This window comes from Trichosurus vulpecula, chromosome 8, assembly GCF_011100635.1.
Source record: "Trichosurus vulpecula isolate mTriVul1 chromosome 8, mTriVul1.pri, whole genome shotgun sequence".
Taxonomy (NCBI): domain Eukaryota; kingdom Metazoa; phylum Chordata; class Mammalia; order Diprotodontia; family Phalangeridae; genus Trichosurus; species Trichosurus vulpecula.
Genome location: NC_050580.1, coordinates 256745925 through 256758144, shown reverse-complemented (window position 1 = coordinate 256758144; position 12220 = coordinate 256745925). Strand labels below are relative to the sequence as shown.

The following is a 12220-nucleotide window of genomic DNA, read 5'->3' as shown; positions in this document are numbered from 1 at the left end:
AGTATAACCTTCATCCAAGCAAGAATTCAGTCTATACCATCTGCAAGAAGTGGTCACCTTGACTCCTCTTGGAGACTTCCTTAGTGGCTCTACTTATTGGGAAGCTTTTTGTATATGTTGATCAGAATTCTGCCTCCCTACAACTTCCATCCATCACTCCTAGTTCTGGCCTCTGAGTCAAGGCAAAACAATTTTTTTTATTCCGCTTAACAGTATTATATTTTTTTCAAATGACCTACAAAGATGGCTTTCAACGTACAAGACCGTGAGTTCCAAATTTTTTCCTCCTCCCTCCCATCTTCCCTCCCCAAGGCGGCTTGCAGTGTGATATGGACTATACATGTACATTCATATTAAACATATCTCCACATTAGTCATGTTGTGAAAGAAGAATCAAAAGAGAAAAACCATGAAAAAGAAAAAAAAATAGTCTGCTTCTATCTGCATTCAGACTCCGTAGCTCTTTCTCTGAATGTGGATGGCATTTTCCATCACGAGTCTCTTGGAATTGTTTTAGATCATTGCATTGCTGAGAAGAGCTAAGTCTATCAAAGCTGGTCATCGCACAATGCTGCTGCTACTGTGTACAATGTTCTCCTGGTTCAAAGCAGAACAAATCTAATCTAATCCTTCCTCCACATAACAGCCTTTCAAATATTTGAAGACTGCTGTCCTGTCTCCCGAAGTCTTCTCTTCTCCATGTTAAACATCTCCAGATCATTAACTAATTTCAAATGTCATGGTTTCTAGCCCTCTCACCACCCTGCTCACCTTCTGTAGTTTGAGAAAATAATGTTTGCAGCCAGTCATCTGTATCCAAACAGACCAATATGGCGGAGAGAATGCAACACCATGAGTTTGGTGATGAACAAGAAGGTGGGTAGGGTGTGCTGCAAACACGAGTGACTGCTTCATGAGTTCACAGATTTAAAGCTGGAAGGGACCTTAGTCCTTTCCCCATTGAGTTCATTCCGCTCATTTTGCATGGAACAAAATTGAAACTCAGAGAGGAGGTGATTGCCCAGGGTCATACAGTGAGGTTCAGAGCTAGGATTCAAATCCAGGTCCTCTGACTATAAATACACTGTGCCCTTCCCCGTATCAGACTGCTTCTCATTTTTACTCTGCTGCAGCCACTAAAAGCATTTGCCACAAGGTAACCAACTGTCTGGGCACTTTTACACTTGGCGGGATGTGAGAAAGTGGGATGACTGCGGGTGTTTTGGTGAGACCAGCCATGAAGTCTGAGGGAGAGGATAGAACCAGGGTGGTTTCTGGGCATGGCTGAGTTGCACAGAGCTGCTAGTCAGGGACAAAGATATATGCTTTATGAGTGGTTAGGTGCCTCCTAATTTATGTCTCTTTGGGAAGTATCAGGGAAGTAGTGGGTCCAGGTTGCCTATGTGCTGTATAGAGCCCTAAGAATTCCTTTATCTGGGGCAGAAAATAGTTCAGGGGGATTGGGGTGGGGAATAAGGTAGTCATATCCATAGGTGCAATTCCACTGGAAAGAGGGAAAACCATCCCCCAAAGGATCTATTCCTAGCCCTTGCAAGGGAAGGCCCTGGGACAATAGCAGCATATGTGGTGTGGGACATGGGGGGAAATGGTGAGGAGGGAGAAAGTGAGGGAGATGGGGGAAATGGGGAAGGGAGAGGGAACCGTGCTGTGTCCAGGGTTTAGATGGAAAGGAGGTGAGGATAATGGCCCTGAAACAAAGCTTTTTTTTTTTATCCAGTGCTAGTTATGTTTCTGCTGTTGTAGGTGAGCCCCGATCTGAGCTTCCTGACAGCTAACTACCCAAAGAGAATACTCTCTTGAGCTCCGTCTCGGCTTTGAGTCTGTGTCAGGATTCTTGGAAAGACAGCTCTGGAGAGACTTCTCGAGAGTCAGAGGACTTGGGTTTGAATCTCAGCTCAGCTTCTAATTCAGAATATGACCTTGATCAAACCACTAACCCTCTGGGGGGCTTTAGTTTCCCTCATCTAATTGAACTAGAAGTTCTCTAAGTACTTTTTAGATCTAAGATCCTGTATTTGTAACTAAAATGCTGCAACCTCGGTACCATGTAACATACTAAACTCAAATTATTCAGCAATCTGAGGAGTTAAGAAAGTCCACTCTTAGGATAGATTCTCTCATGCACATGTCTCCCTCCATTCTGTGCTTGGGGGCAAATCATCATGATCTACTAAAGGGGTGGGACTATATACAAATTCACACATGCGCGCGCGCGCGCGCACACACACACACACACACACACTCAGAGTCACACGTTCCCCCACCTCACAACACAGGTTTGCTCTGTCTGCTTGTCTGGGGAGTAGGGCAGACGGAGGGAGAGAGGGAGAAAGGGAGAGAAGACAGAGAGAGAGAGAGAGAGAGAGAGAGAGAGAGAGAAAGGAGGAGGAGGAGAAGGAGGAGGAGCAGGAGAAAGGGAGGAGGGGGAAGAAAGAAAGGGAAGGGGAAAAAAGAGACAGGAGGAGGGAAGGGGAACATTACCTACAGAGGCAGTTTGTCTTACAAAAGATTATCCTTCTGAGTCTCAGTCAGGCAACCATGAAGCAAGTTCCCTATATCCTATCAATAAGGCCCTAATAAGCCTACCTACATTCCGTGGAGAAATGCCCTTCTGATGCCTCCAAGCACTGTAACTTAATTGGAGACCTCATCAAATTGGTCAGGGACTGCCCTGATCCGTCTTTCCCTTACACATGAATAAAAAAGAGAAAGAACGAAATAGCTCTTTGGGCTGGCCTCGGATCTTGATCTGGTGCCTGGAATGAAGTAAGGAACCAGTTCTCAAATAAAATGACAGACTCCAGGAAACAGGAATATCAAAACACACAGTGTGCTGAAGCAAGAGGAAAGGGCAGCTGTGACTGCTTTGAGTAAAGGCTCTTCCCTTGGATGGGAGCCCAAGCCATTGCACTCTCGAATGACGGGATTACGGGGAGGGTTCAAATGAAAGTTTCAAAGCTGGAAGGGACATTAGAGGTCACCTAGTCCAACTCCTTGTAAAGAGGATTCCTGCTTAGGCACAGTTTGAACCAGGTAACCTCCAAATTCCCTTCTGATTCTGAGATGCCGAGATTCTATGACTCCAAGACCAATATTCTTTCCATCACTCCATGACGCCTCCAGTCCCAGCTCTGCCACGAACATGCTTTGTGGCTTTGAGCTAGTGATTTCCCTTCCCTGGGCCTCAGTTTGCTCTTCTTTGGAGGGAACTGGACCAGAGGATCTCTGAGATCCTTTCCAGCTCGACATTCAGTGACTCCATTCTGTCTCTGCTTTCCTTCACTTGGTATTGGTGGCCAATCGCTATCCCTTACCTGTTAAGCCACCAAAAATTGATTCATCCTGAAGTAAACACTTGAACTCATGGCTATAAATAGCAACAACCAAAACAACTTCTTTAAAGTTACCTTAATAGCACAGAAAAATGTATACGCCATCTCATAGCAAAGCTCCTTAACTTTTTTTGTTTCCAGGACTCCTTTGTATGGAGCGGTGATGCCTATGGACCCTTCCTCAGAATAATCGAGTCAAGTCAATAAACATTTATTAAATTCCTACTGTATGCCAGACACTGTGTTAAGCACTGAAGCGGAAAAAAAGGCAAAGTGAACACACACAAAAATTAGACTAATGATGAATTTGAAATAATCTCAGATGGAAGGATAAAGAGGACTGGGATGTTTTACATAATTGAAGGAAATGCCAAATTTCAGATCAAATTTTGTGGAAATAAAGCTGTACCTCTGTGAGTAAAGGCAGATTTTCATGTATGTGACACCTATTTTTGACAACATAAGGGTCTTTTTTGCTCCCTTTCTCATTGTAAGATGGCTAAGGACCTAGGCTTTGAATAGGTGAATATCTATAGGCTGAGCTGAGGCAGTTCATTAAGATCAATCAGTTTGTTTTGCTCTCCCAATTTAAAGCAGCCCCCTCTCATTCATCATTTTACAATTCCCCAGGAGCCTGCACAATATGCTGTATTCTCATCAGCTCTAAAGGCCCATCGCCTGAACCAAAATGCCAGCTTTCCTAATGACACACAACTTTCTTGACCCAGACATGTTTCTTGGGTCAGTGTTTATCCTACCTACAAAAGGAAACAAAAGACTTTTATCTTGTTTAGTATTTAAGTTTAAAATTAAAAAAAAAATCAATAGAGCATAGTAATAATATTGTTTGTCTTTGACAGAGTTCATCATGTGGAACTGGAGCTCAGAAGAGAGTCTAGGATTATATACATACATATATAAACATGTATGTATATGAATATATGCATGCATAATATATATACATATACATACACATACACATACGCATATATATATATGAGAGTTCATCTACAGAGAGGTAATTGAGCCCATGAGAGCTGATGGGATCACCAAATGAGAGAGTAGAAAAGGCAAAGAGGGTCTAGGAGAGATTCTTGTACACATTGTTGTGGGGACTGATATCAGGAGGACAGAATGGGAATAAAGCAAGCACCTCAACTGAGAGGGTAAGGGAAGGGGATGCTGTGCAAGGTTTTAGGAGAAAAGGTTTGGAAGAGCCGTGTTTGTAAATGGGACAGGACAAACAGTGATGCCCAAAGAGGGGGTTTGATCTGACTCCAAGGGGTACGTGATCAACCAATCAGAAAATGTGAAGATAGGTTACACCCCACACTCCTCAAGAGAGCCAATTAGGAGGTTCCTCTATAACACAATCCCACTTTCCATTTCCCCTAATGCTCTCCTGACCTTTGCTAAATAAGTTCCCAACCTCCTCAGAGCCAGGGGTTGGTTCCTCAGGACAATCCTAACCTAACTGCCACACAGGCACCACAACAACAGTTGCCAATGGGAAAATTCTCCACCGTTCCACCATACCAGCCTGCTGGCCACCAGCTTAATTTGTGACTTCAGCGCTAGGGGTTGTGTGGTTTGTCCTTCATCTTCGAAGAGGACCATGACATCAGGAAGATGATGACATGACTTGCAACTGAATTGGATTTAAGTGAGGGAGGGCTGCGCGAAGTCACCAGCCACACTTCCTCCTCCAGAGCCATCTGGGTCCAGTGGTTAGGGGCAGACTCTATATTGGGAGTAATAACCAGTAAGTAAAAGACCTAACTCTCCACTTACCATTTTCAGTGTGGATAAAACAACTCATAAAGGATAAGAAGTCATGGATGGTTTTAATTTTCATAACATATCCTATTATGTTATCTTTCTCCAAAATGTACCCCTCTCCCACACTTCCCTGTTATTATCAAGGGCACCATCATCCTGCCAGTCACCCAGGTTCATAACCCCAAGGTCATCTTTGACTCATCATTCTCCATGACCAAACATAAGCAAGCAAATGAGATAATCTAGAGGCAGCTAAGCGGTGAAGTAGTTTGAACGCTGAACCTGGAGTCATGAAGACCCGAGTTCAAATCCAGCATCAGACACTAGCTGTGTAACTTTTGTTTACCTCAGTCTCCTCAACCATAAAATGGGAATAAAACAACATCTACCACCCAGGGTTGTTATGAGGATCAAATGAGATAATATCTTTAAATTGCTTAGCACAGTGTACAGGTGTTCTAGAAATGTTTATTCCCTTCTCTCCCCCCTCTCCAATCAGTGGCCAGAGCTTGTCTCTTCTACCTTCACTATATTTCTCAGGATCTCTGATCATGAGGCCACCACGCTAGTTGAGACCCTCATCACCTTTCACCTAGACTGTTGGAATAACTTCCTCACTAATCTCCCTGATTCATCTCTTACCCCATTTCCTCCTCTCCTCCTTGAGAGCTACCTTGTGGGCCTGGAAATACTCTGGTGCCCCACTGTCTTCTCCCTGACCACTGTTTCAGGAAAGCCTCAGCCATGGTTCATGTACACACACACACATATACACATGCACACGTGCACACACGCGTGCGCGTGCGCGCACACACACACACACACGCACACACACACACTGGCCTTTTTATCCTCCCTGCCAGGTGACTTGCTACCCCTCTTGCCTTCCCTCCCCACTTGTCCCAGTTTGGAGACCATGAACCATGATAAAATCGACCCTGCCATCATATCTGGATGGAATATATCATTCTACTTTTCTAGGTTCCTACTCACACCATCCCTTTCACTTTTCTGACCAAAGTGTCTCTCTGTCACCACTATTTCCTTTTATGTGTTGTCTCCTTCATTAAAATATAAGCTCCTTTGTTAATTAACCGAACTTTTCTATAAAGTAATTTGGAATTATGCTCCCAAAGTGAATAAATGAATACCCTTTGACCCAAAGATACCATTAGTGGTCTATGCCCCAAAAAGAACAAAGAAAGAGGAAAAGGACCTAGATGTACAAAAATATTTATAGCAGCTCTTTTTGCTATGGCAAAGAAATGGAAAATGAGGGAGTGTCAATCAATTGAGGACTAGCTAAACTAATTATAATATATGATTGTAAGGACATATGATTGTATCATAAGAAGTAATGAAAGGGGTGGTTTCAAAGAGAAACCTAGAAGATTTGTGTGATCTGATGCAGAAGGAAACGAGCAGAATGAAAATAGCCTGTGCAGTAACCACAGCATTGTAAAGAAAAGCAGCTTTGAAAGACTTTATCTAATCAATGCAATGACCAACCATGATATCAGAGGACTAACAATAAAGCACCCCCGACAGAGAGGAGATAGACAGAATGAGAAATATGTATTCACTCTGAGTCAAAGGGGGAATCTGTTTTGTTTGACTATGCATATTTAACACAATGGTTTTGTTTTGCTTGTCTTTTTCAGTAGGGGAGGAGAAAAGGGGAAAGGCTAGCAATGGGGTTGGCAAAAGAAAACACAAAAGAAGAGGGTCACTTAAGCATCTCCAAAATGCACAGAAGTGAACAGAAGGAAACATAGACAAGAAGGCTAGCTTTGGCAGTAACATGGTAAATTTGCTATATCCTTAAAAAGAAAAGGGTAGCTAGGTGGCACAGTAGACAGAGTGCCAAGCCTGAAGTCAGGAAAATTCATCTTTGCTCATTCAAATCTGGCCTCAGATATTTATTAGCTGTGTGACCCTGGGCAAGTCATTTTACCCTGTTTGCCTCAGTTTCCTCATCTGTAAAATGAGATAGAAAGAAAAACCACTCCAGAATCTTTGCCAAGAAAACCCCAAATGGTGTCACAAAGAGTCAGACACAACTGAAAACGGCAGCACAGCAACAATAAAAAGAAAAATCAAGCTTATATAATAGACATCCCCAGTTTTACATACACTCCTCTTTTTTTCTTCTACTTTGTATATGGAAGTGCAAACCCTAGTAACTTGCTCTTGACTCTAGGATCAAATACTATTTCATCTTAGTTTCTATTTTTGTATGCATCATGATATAATTTTAGTGCAGTAGTAAACAATTATAATTTAGAAATGAGTAAACATACTATGTATATAAATAAGTAGATATGCACATTTGGGGGAGCACGCTCAAAAACATTTTATAGATAAAAGAGCGTGGTCAAAAAAAAGTGCGGAGATCACCAGGACAGAGAAAATTAGAGAGAAGTAGAAAGATTGCTTTGCTTTAATGAGGGCTCAACTGAGATTGGATAATGTGAATTTGTAATAGACCTAGTCAGCATGATTGCTTTAACTAATTCCAGCAATATATGAGTTAGGATTGAAACATTCAAATGGAAAGATCCAGTGGAAGCAAATAGTGGGCAAAATCTAGGTTGGAGTTTGGCAAGGCATGATCAGTGATGGGACAAAGGAGCAAGAGATTCTAGAGTAGAGTCTGTATGGGTTCTCAAAAGAGCAGAGCACAAGAAAATGATCTAGGGCAGAGGTTCACGTCCTTTATAGGCCATGGACCCCTTTGGAAGTCTGCTGAAGCCTACTGACTCTCCAGAATGTGTTGCAAAGGCATAAAATAAGAAACATAGAATTTTAAAGGAAGCCAATTATATTGAAATATAGCTTGTCAGTTTTGTTTTTTCTAAGCCAAATTAAACCCAAGGTAGAACCCCTTGCTTTAGGGATGTTGGGCTTGTAAATGGTAGTTTACCCAACAAGTCCCCAGGTAAAACAAACTACCTTCAAAGGTTGACTGCTCCTGTTTACTGCCTGATACCACAAGATTCTGACTCACCATCTTTGTAGAGGTCGTTTGACCTTGGCTATGAACAAAGATGGAAGCAAGAGGACTGAAAATCTGAGCCTCTCCTGAGCTCATAGTCCTTTGGTAAGTTATTGACATCAGGGTTGAGTAGCACTTTAAACCCTGAAAAACACAAGGAGAACATTGTACACAGTAACAGCCACAGTGTGCGATGACTGATTTTGATAGTCTTAGCTCTTCTCAGCAATGCAAGGACCTAAAACAGTTCCAAAGGTCTCATGATGGAAAATGCCATCCACATCCAGAGAAAGAACTATGGTGTCTGAATGCAGAGCAATGCCTACTATTTTGTTTTTTGTTTCGTTTTGTTTTTCTTTCTCATGGTTTCTCCCATTAATTATAATTCTTCTATGCAACATAACTAATGTAAAATGTGTTTAATAGGAATGTATTGTAGAACCCATATCAAATTGCATGCCTTCTTGGGAAGGGAAGGAGAAGGGAGGGGGAGAAAATTTAAAACTTATGGACGTGAATGCTGAAAACTAAAAATAAATTAATTTATTTTTTAAAAAAACCCTTGAAAAAACACTTTTTGCACCTCAACTCTGTAGGATAAATAGTGCAGGCAACATTATCCTGATTTTCTAGACAAAGAAGCTAAGACTCTGACAGATTAAGTAATTTACCCATAATGACATCGAATAAGGCAGGATTGAAACCCAAGTCTCTTAACTTCAAGTCCAACACTTGTTCTGTTGTATTATGCTGAGCCTAATGGTAAATGGAACCGCTGAGGACTAAAGGGACTTTGACCAGTTGATACTGAAGTATGGAAGAGTGGCAAAAGTAGTCTAATTTCTAGTAGAGATTTAAATGATAGTAACATATTTATATTGTTCTTTCAGCTTAAATCATTTTCACACCTATCATTTCATCTTAGCCTTGTATCTTAGGAGATATACAAGGTAGAAATTATTTCCGCAATCTTACAGATATGGAACCGAGGCTTATAAAGGTCAGTGACTTGTCTGAGGCCTCATAATTAGTGGCAGAGTAAGAAATGGAACTTAGATCATCTTCAACCATAAAGTTCCAAGGTTCAAAGGCCTTTGAAAAAGGTTGCATGGGAAAAACAACAGGGAAACTTCTAGTGTTATTGGAAAAATGGAGCAATTTCCAGAAACTAATTCTCTTCACCGCCCCCCCATCATTCTCTCTTTTTTTTTCTGTTCCTTTGTCATCTTGTCAACCAAATAAGAAATGTACCAGAGATGTTCACTCCTACATCCAACCCTTCAACATGGGAGCCGCTGACTAAGAGATGGCAAGTATAGACATATCGCATCCCTAACAAATATAAATTGTATGACTACTTCCTTTCCCCTCTTCTGTTTTTAGTTTCCTTCTTGCTCTTCTTCACCTCCATTTCTGTCATCTCTGGACTTTGCTTCTCCTTTTTCCCACTAACTAGGCCTGGCTCTCCCTCTTCTCTGTTCTTAGGAAGAAGAGAGGGTAAAAATAGACACCTCTTCTTCCTGTCTCCCCCCTCCTAGCCCCTCAGTACTGACGCCACCATCCACAATGCCCAGAAGGATTTCTGCTGAAGGCCTATTTGAAAACCCGTTGTAAATCAGGAAATGCTGGGGTGGAGTGAAGGGAAATTGGAAGGCACTCAGGACTTATGAATGTATAATGCTGAACTTTTTGGAAATGGATGGGCTTAGTTCCAGTCCTAGCCAAGGTTCCTAGATTGTGTTCATTTTACAAAAGAGGTGGTATTATTGTGCTCTAGCATTCTCCTATGTGACAGATTAATAGAGTCATAAATTGCATGACTTCATAGGGTTCGATAGACAAACAGCAGTCCCAGTCAAATCTAAGTGTTCAAGGGCATTGAGATCCTGGCAAGGGGTATGGTGGGGAAGGGGGTAACCCAACAGAACTCTGAAGCAGTTCCCAACTGTACTGTGGTGGGGGTAAGGAAAACTTATAAAGGCACCTACATGAAAATTGACCATGTGTTAGGGCATAAAAACCTCACAACCAAATGCAGAAAAGCACAGATATTAAATGCAACCTTTTCAGATCATAATGCAATAAAAATTACATTCAATAAAGGGCCATGGAAGCATACAATAAAAATTAATTAGAAACTAAATAATCTAATCCTAAAGAATGAGTGGGTCAAAGAATAAATCATAGAAATAATCAATAATTTCATTAAAAAGAATGACAATAATGAGACAACTTGCCAACATTTATGGGATGCAGCCAAAGCAGTACTTAGGGGAAAATTTATATCTCTAGATGTTTACATCAATAAAACAGAGAAAGGGAAAGTCAATGAACTGGGCATGCAACTAAAAAAACTAGAAAAAGAACAACTTAAAAATCCCAATTAAAAATCAAATTAGAAATTCTGAATCTCAAATGATAGATTAATAAAATTAAAAGTAAATAAACCATTGAAATAATAAATTAAACTAGGAGCCGGTCTTACAAAGAAAAAAAAGCAAAAATAGATAAACAATTGGTTAATTTGATTAAAAAAAGAAAACCAAATTGCCTATATTAAAAATGAAAAGGTTGAACTCACCATCAATGAAGAGGAAATTAAAGCAATTATTAGGTGCTATTTTGCCTAATTGTATGCCAGTAAATCTCACAATCTAAGTGACATGGATGAATATTTACAAAAATAGAAATTTTTCAAATTAACAGTAGAAGAAGTAGGATATCTTAATAACCCTATCTTATAAAATGAAATTGGACAAGCCATAAATGAGCTCCCTCAGATAAAATCCCCAAGACCAGATGGATTCATAAGTAAACTCTACCAAACATTTCTAATACTATATAAAATATTTAGAAAAATAGGCAAAGAAAGAGGTCTACTAAATTCCTTTTACAACATAACTATGGTGCTGATATCTAAACCAGGAAGAGCCAAAACAGAGAAAGAAAACCAGAGACCAATTTCCCTAATGAATATTGATATAAAAATTTTCAATAAAATACTAGCAAGTAGATCACAGCAATATATCACCAAGAGCGTACACTATGACCAGGTGGGATCTATACTAAGAATGTAGGGCTAGTTCAACATTAGGAAAATTATCAAGAAAGTTCACCATTTGAGTAACAAAAGCAACAAAAATCATATGATTATCTCAATAGATGCAGGAAAAATTTTGACAAAATATAACACATTCTTATTAAAAACACTGGAAAGCATAGAATAAATGGAGTTTTATTTAAAATAATACCATCAGCAAGCATTATCTGTAATGGGGATAAGCTAGAAGTAGTCCCAATAAGATCAAGGGTAAATGAAGGATGCCCATTATCACCACCATTATTCAATATTGTACTAGAAATGCTAGCTATAGTAATGAGAAGAAAAAGATAATGAAGGAATTAAAACAGACAATGAAGAAACAAAACTATCACTCTTTGCATATGATGTAATAGTATACTTAGAGAATCAACAAAAAATCTAGTTGAAATAATTAACAACTTCAGCAAGTTTGCAGGATATAAAATAAACCCACATAAATCAGCAGCATTTCTATATATTACCAACAAAGTCTAGCAGGAAGAGAAAGAAAGAGAAATTCCATTTAAAATAACTTCAGACAATATAAAACACTTGGGAGTGTGCCTGCCAAGGCAAACCTAGGGATTATATGAATACAATTGCAAAACACTTTTCACATAAATAAAGTCAGATCTAAACAACTGGAAAAATATTCATTGCTTATGGGTTGGCTGAGACAATATAATAAAAATGATAGTTCTCCCTAAATTACTTATTCAGTGCCATACCAACAAGCTATCAAAAGTTATTTTATAAAACTAGAAAAATTAATACCAAACTTCAGCTGGAAGAACAAAAGGTCAAGAAAATCAAGGGAATCAATGAAAAAAAAATGTGAAGGAAGGTGTCCCAGCAGTACCAGATCTCAAACTGTATTACAAAGCAATAATCTTCCAAGCATTCCGGTACTAGCTAAGAAATAGAGTGATGGATCAATGGAACAGATTAGGTAATTAGGTACATAATGCACAGTAGTAAAGTACCATAGTAATCTAGTGTTTGAGACCAACA

At 39.9% G+C, this 12220-nt stretch overlaps 1 protein-coding gene across 4 annotated transcripts in view; it reads right to left on the bottom strand.

Annotated features, from left to right (window-relative positions):
* FBLN5 (fibulin 5) overlaps positions 1–12220 on the bottom strand; it is a 129742-nt gene that overhangs the window by 104242 nt on the left and 13280 nt on the right. The gene's annotated exons all lie outside the window — the stretch shown is intronic.